Genomic DNA, 7,865 nt, shown 5'->3' with positions numbered 1-7,865 from the left:
GCCATTAGTTAAGCATCCAGCCAAACAACCAAGCAAAGAGAACATAATTAAGTGGCATTAAAAATAAAAACGTCCAGAGAGATTTGTGTTGTTACCAGGACTCTGGTTGTTATTTGGTTGTTGTGGGTTTTAACTCCTATTGTAGCATAAGTTTGGTTGTCTGCACAATAGGGCAGCTTTTACACTTCAAAAACAACATTTTAACATTATTTTGTAAAATAATATATAACTATGATCTAGAGTCAAATCAGATTCTTCAAAATTTTTATGTAATTGTAGAGTTTTTGATTCTAAATAAAAATATTTGACAAATCCCAACAACATAAACAAACCAAAAGAATGGTACCCTAATATACCATAATTGTATATTGTTTAAAGTACCCTTGTATAAATAAGGCACATGTGTCGTCTGACTGAAGTCCACAATTTCAAATGAAGTTTGTCTGTGTCAAATGTGGCACAATACTTGCACTCCTACGTTAACAGCTAAATGAAAAAAAAGTATTTTTATAAAGTTTTTTTTTCTATTTGTATAACGTATAAGTTAATGATAATTACACATACATAACCATTATTAACAGATGATAGTTAAAAAAGTAAATTTATTGAGTAGAATTTTAAAAAGAAAGTAAGGTTAATTACAATTGCAGCAATCGTAATCTTAATAAGAATTTACAATTAAATTTACATATTAATATAAGTAAATATATGTTAATAGCATAATGTGACAAAAACCACAATTTATTATTTGCTAATTTATTTATTTCATGCTATTAATACAAAGAAAACAATGAAAACCTCAAAAAAAATTATAATTATCATTATTTGTTAACCACAAGTGAAGGCTGAATACTTTTGGATTTTAACATAAATATGTTTTGCATCTGGTTGGTAGTTTTATTAAAATGTTTATTTTTTACTTTTTCAAAAGCTTTTATAGAAGCTTATTTTAAAAGTTTTCCTTTTCTTATAGTTTTTATTGACTCTTTTCACTTTTATTAAAATTCTTCTAAAAGCTTTCTCAAACAAGCAAGGTAAAAACTTTTTATAAATCTTATGTAAAGTTATTGTCTCACTGAAACTTTTCCAAATATTTTATTAACGATTTTAAGTTTAAAAAACTCTTGAGAAGTCTTCAAGAAATTCTTTCTTCTTAGGCTTAAAGAATGGTTTATACTGAAAAAATAATAATTATTTTAAAAGATCTTTGTTTGTTTTATTAAAATATTCTGCATAACATATTTTAAAAATAGCTTTAAATAAAGCTTTTATACAAATATTTATGTAAATCTTATGGAAAATTGTTATAAATTTTTTTTTTATAAAAGCTTTTATAGAAAACTCTATTCAAAGTTTCTAAAAGCTTTTATAAAAAAAATTCAATAAAAGCTTTTATAAACAACTTTACTAACTTTACCTCTTACACAAAACATTATGCAATCAATGCTAATTGCTTTTGTAAAACAATCACTACTTCAAAAGCTTTACTTGAATGAAAGCTTTTATCTTTTATGAACGCTTTAAAAAATCTCTCCTAAAAAGCTTTTCTCACTTCTTAAGTATAAAACTTTTAAATTTATTAACGATTTAATGAATGATTTTCATAACGATTTTTATAACAACTTTTTTTATTTTTTGTTATTTGGTTTAATTTAAAATTGTTCATAGAAATTTGTTTATTAGTACAAGCTTTAATTTCAAAGCTTTTATAAAAGCTTTAGTTATAAAGTTAAAACTTTTCATAAGAGTATTCCTTAAAACTTTAGTAAAGAATTTGTTTAAATGCTTTCAGTAAAGCTTTTTCTTGTAAGAGCGTTCCTTAATACTATTCAATAAATGCTTTGATAAATATTGAAGAGCTTCGCAAAAGGCCCTAAAGAATGCGTTTGTAAAAAGTGCTTTACTGAAAGCCTTTATAACAACGTTTTAAGGGAAGCTTTTATTAAAAAACTTTAACTTTACAATAAAAGCTCAATAAATGTGTTGATGTAAAGAAAAAAATTGTTTACAAAAAATTATTTAAAGTTAGAAAATATAAAATTTTTTTAATGAAAAATTTATTAAAAAGCTTTTATAAAAAATGTTCCGGTTAAAGCTTAAATGAAAGTTTTGTTTACATGAATGCAAGAAATGGTAAAGAAAAGCCTAATAAATATTTAAGAGGAGCTGTTTATATAAAGTTAAATATATACATATTTCATTAAAAGCTTTAATACAGTTTAATGCAAAAGCTTTATGAAAAGAAACAGAAATTTAATTTTTAAATTATCTAATAAAATATTTAACAAAAACTGTTTAAAATACTAAAGTTTTTATAAAAATGTTAAAAGCTTTAAATAAAAATTTATAAAAAGCTTTATAAACAATTTGTGTAAATATATAGTTATAAAAACTTTAAGAAAAATGCCAAAAATTTTGTTTTTTAACCATTTTATAAAAAATTAAATAAAAATTCTTAAAATGCAGAATTTTTTAAAAAATAATAAAAAGCTTTATATAAAAAGAAACTTTTATAAATCATTTCTTTATATTACAGTTATATTTTGAAAACAGAACAAAAAAACATTAAAAAAGCTCTAATTAAAGCTTTTATTAACAACGATAAAGAACACTTTTGTTAAAAACTTTTAGAATAAAACTTTTATATTTGAAGCATTAAAACAAATTTAAGAAGTAAGAAATTAAAGTCGGAAGCCGACCATATAATACCCTACACCTGTTTCAAAAAGTAAATTAAGTTTTTATAATAAAAATTACTTGTTTGTAATTGTACCTTGCCTCAGATATACCAAAGCCATATATTGTTAAATAAAACGATCTTAACCATTTTCAACAGGCTTCGTCCTTGGGGCAATAGAAGATCATGTATCAAATTTCATTGAATTATCTGTAAAATTACGACCTGTAGTTTGATTACATAGTTTACATGGACGGACAGACGGGCGGACGGATGGACAGACGGACGGACGGACATAGCTAAATCGACTCAAATGATTCTGAGCTGATTAATATACTTTAAGGTGTGTGTTACAAACGCTATTGTGCATTACCATTTTCAATAGGCTTCGTCCTTGGGGCAATAGAAGATCATGTATCAAATTTCATTGAATTATCTTTAAAATTACGACCTGTAGTTTGATTACATAGTTTACATGGACGGACAGACGGGCGGACGGATGGACAGACGGACGGACATAGCTAAATAGACTCAAATGATTCTGAGCTGATTGGTATACTTTAAGGTGTGTGTTACAAACGCTATTGTGCATTACAAACATCACCACAAACCCAATATACCCTTCCCACTTAAGTGGTGTAGGGAATAATAATATAGTTTTTTTTTAAATATCTCTAGTGAAAGCTTTTACTAAGATCTTTAGCAACAGTTTTAGAACAAATGTAAATACATTTGAATGTATTGAATGAATATATAAATTTTATATCTTTTGTATCCATTCTCTTAAACTCTTTTATTAAAGCTCACTCAAAAGTTTACGATAAAAAAATTTATGAACAGCTTGCTGAGTCTGCGGTTTGCATTATTGTGATTTATAATATCTTCTTAATTTTATACGTTAATATAATAAGTAGGCAAACGTAAAAAAACACTATAATAATTTACTTAGAGCTTAAGCTCCAACCATACGTCCACATGAGCGAGTAATAAGAAAAACTTTAACTAAATTGGTAGAAACAGATAAATAAACAAAACTAAATAGTCATCAGAAAAAAAACACAAAATTTATGATACCCAGGATAAAGTCGTTACTATTCACTTTTATAGAAATACTCAAGAAACCCTTGAATCAGTAATTATTCACGTTCATATGTCTAGACATAAAGAGTCTTAAATAAACATATTTATTTCAGTTTTTTTCTCTCCTTAAAAAAATAACAATTTATTTTTACCATCTTCCTTAGACAATAACAAATAAAATTTTATGGGAACGAGGGAAAAAAAACTATACAGAAAATAATCATAAAACTACAACTAAACTATACACATTTGGGATACGGAAAATAAAATTGAAAAGAATATGTACTAAACAACGAAACAGGAAGTAGGTATGAATGCAACTACTTGTAGGTTTATAAAACCATATAAATTATCCAAAAAAAAGAAATAGCTAAACTAGTAGAAAGTAAAACAACTAACAACATGAGTTGAACATCCTGTGCCAGAGTTTTTGAATAACGCCAGACAGAGTTACATACGAAAAGCAGCAAATTTCCCAAATGAACCATAATGAAATGTTTCATAAACAACAAATATTGTCTTCAGATGTCGTTGGCAAATGTTGATAGAAAATTTACTATTTATAGTATGAACTTCGTATATTTAGTTATCATGGCTCATGATGTAAAGTTTATAGAAAAACTAAATGCTTTTATGGGTAAAAAAATAAAAATGAAAAGTTTTTTTTTTCATATTTTTAAAAAATTCAGCTGCAATTTTATATGAAAATGGTTGCACCTGTGGTTAAATTATTTGACAAGGCTTGATAAATTATTTAGCAGATGTATGGAAAAAGGAAGATTATTAATAAAAACAAAACATTTGCATTTAACTTTTAATGCTCAAAAAATTGTCTGAAAATATATGAATATTGTTCTTTCAATTGTATTAGAGAATGTTTTACTACCAATTAATTAATATAACTAAGATTAATTAAAATTGAAAATATAAAGTTCTTAATAAAATATTAATAATTAATAACAATAGTTTTTTAAAAATATTGTATTCGTGAAAATCTAAATTTAAGTTTATTAACTATTTCATTAATTTATATGAATATTTTCTAACACTTCGAAAATTGTTGCATTTTTTAATTTTATTAAACAATATTAAACTGAAGTTTTTTCTCATTTTTAACTGAAATTTAGTTTTTGTATTTTTTGAGTTATTCTTTTTCTTTTATATTTTTCGTAGTAAATTTGAAACGAGGAAAATGCTCAACTACAACAATGAACAAGAAAACGTGTAAGAAATTGAAAAAAAAGTAAAAAAGAAAGCAAATTTAAAATTTGCAAGGCAATTTTAACAATTGTACTTTCATTTATACATTAATTCTTTATACGCTCACTTATTCTTATATGTAAATTGGCTTACATGTATAGACAATTCGTATATATGTCTGTATGTAGTAGTTATATCCCAGTATAACACTGAATTTTGCTTTTTTTATTGCAGTTTAGTTCTGTTCTAGTTCTGCACTAGATCAGTTCAAGGTTAGTTCTAGTTGAATTAAAGTTCTGTTCCAGTTCTGGTCTAGTTCTATTCCAGTTATGTTCTGTTCTAGTTCTGTTCCAGTTCTGTTCTAGTTCTGTTCTAGTTCTGTTCTAGTTCTGTTCTAGTTCTGTTCTAGTTCTGTTCTAGTTCTGTTCTAGTTCTGTTCTAGTTCTGTTCTAGTTCTGTTCTAGTTCTGTTCTAGTTCTGTTCTAGTTCTGTTCTAGTTCTGTTCTAGTTCTGTTCTAGTTCTGTTCTAGTTCTGTTCTAGTTCTGTTCTAGTTCTGTTGTAGATCTGTTGTAGTTAATTTTCTGTAGTACTTCTGAAATCTAAAACTGTTGGGTGCTAGTAATAATGGTTATGTATGGCCATTTTATTGTTACATTTTGCTTTATTTTTTTTTTTCAAAAACTTATATGGCGTTAAGGAGTTGAAAATAATTTTTATCTGAGTTCGTATATGACTTTTTGAATATGAGAATGTGTGAAAATTATTGACCGGAACTTTGTTTCTCGTTCTTTGGGTTTTTGTTGAAATCAGTTTGTTTATTTTTTTTCAGATGTGTGTATCTAATAGAATTGAGGGGCATTACAAATTACATTGTAAATATGATAATATTAGACAATAAAATTATTGTAATAATTCAAACACAAGGACAACTAAATGGTGAAATAATTTGTTTGTGTTTTTTCTAAGGAAAATAAGAAAGAATAGTGTATGAGGATTAAAAATTAAGAATCGTTAATGATTTATTTTGATTCCTTAGAGAAGATACAATCGATTTTGATTTGTATATTCTGTAGGATCAAAAGAATTTACTAGCTAAATTATTAAATTAATAAAGTTTTATTTTTCTCCCCTTTAGTATCAGCCCTAAAATCAATTTCATTTAACATTTTAAAATTTACGATATTTGCAACTTAAATGTTGGTTACAACTTTCAAGTTTATGTTTTTCTTCTCTTTTCTTTTTCGAGTACACTAGAAAACTTTTTCATTTTGAAAAAATTGCAACTTGTAACAACATAAATTTTTCTCAAAACTTTTAAATTTCTTGTATTTTTTATAATTCTTACTTTATTCTGTTTATTATGGCGTCTAGTCTAATCTTTTAAGCTGGAAAAAATGCTGCAGAATTTTTTCCATTTTCTTCATTGTTTTGGTTAAAAAATGTAGATTATTTGTGTGTGTATATGTGTGTGTGTATTTCTTTAAAGCATTACTATTTCGTAGTTACTTATTTGCCCTCTAGAATTTAATAAGTTTGCAGCTTTACTGCTATTGTAACTGTCTGTTACATTTAAATAGTTTATTTGTCTTTAAAGTTTTTGTAGTTTTTAATACGCTACATCAGATCGCAAAGGGTACAAATTTGCGTCATTCTATTTGTGATTTCAAAATAATTTCTTTTTGTTTTTAAAAAAACTTAAATCTTTAAAACTTAGTCAGCGTAAGTTTTTCCGTTTAAATAAATGTTTAAAGTATTTTAGATTCGTTGCTGCCAAATGTAGTACTAGTATTTATTTTCTGCTGGTATTGTCTAGTTGTGGCTTATATCTCTTGTATATGTCTGAGTAAATAGTTGTCCCACTAGCTGTTTTTCTGCTTATTTATTGACTAAGGGCTCGAGTTTATGTGTTGGTAGACAACGCGCCTTTTTGTTTTTATATTGTTTAACTTTGTCAGCTGAAAATATGTGTATCTGCTGACAGTGACAGTTGCAATTTTGACCCGTCAAATTGTTCATCATAGCTGAAGTGCGCTCAAGTTTCCAACAGCTTAATATGGGGGATTTTTAAGAAAGAAATTTAAGTTAAATAAATTTAAATTATTTAATAATTTCACTATTTCTTTCAAATTTTACTTTTAACTAAACATGCCTGTAAAATACCAAAAATATTTTTTTTGGCGAACTATCAAATTCTTCTCTTTTTATGAATGTACATATTTTTAAAAAGTTATTTATCACACCGAAGTCCAATAACATTTGTGCTTTCTTTTAAACTCCTTATATCGAATTGTATTCGTTAAAAAGTGTACATTATTTCGAAAGGTCAAAATTTTTCTGCTCTCTATATACGTATGCAAATACTGCTCTTAATAGAGAAAAACTGGACGAAAATAAGAAAAAGGAAAAATGTTTTATCAATGTATGTCACATTGCAATAAATGCACCTACATCGCCACATTAAATTGAATGGACTATTTACGATGAAAGACAATTATGCAAGAGAAAGTGGTATATGGGTTAGACTTAGCCGTAATTAAATAAATTTTTTGCTATATTTCATTTTTCTTGATCAATAAAAATTTAAAAGAAAATTACATAATGATACTGCTTTTTTAAATATTACAAAATTCTTTAAGCTTTTGAAAAGCTTATATAAAAACTTTTTACACTGTAATACAAAAGGTTAAAGTTAAACTTTAAATTATATAATGTATGTGTCTGGATACTCTTAAATTTTCAAACAACAAGAATCACTATATTTATTGGTAAATGTACATCCCAGCAAAAAGAACTGGACTGGAACAGAATTAGAACAGAACTAGAACAGAACTAGAACAGAACTAGAACAGAACTAGAACAGAACTAGAACAGAACTAAAACAGAACTAGAACAGAACTAGAACAGAAC

Source organism: Lucilia cuprina, chromosome 2 (genome assembly GCF_022045245.1).
Source record: "Lucilia cuprina isolate Lc7/37 chromosome 2, ASM2204524v1, whole genome shotgun sequence".
Classification (NCBI taxonomy): Eukaryota; Metazoa; Arthropoda; class Insecta; order Diptera; family Calliphoridae; genus Lucilia; species Lucilia cuprina.
The sequence above is the reverse complement of the archived record's forward strand: the minus strand, read 5'-3'. Positions refer to the sequence as shown.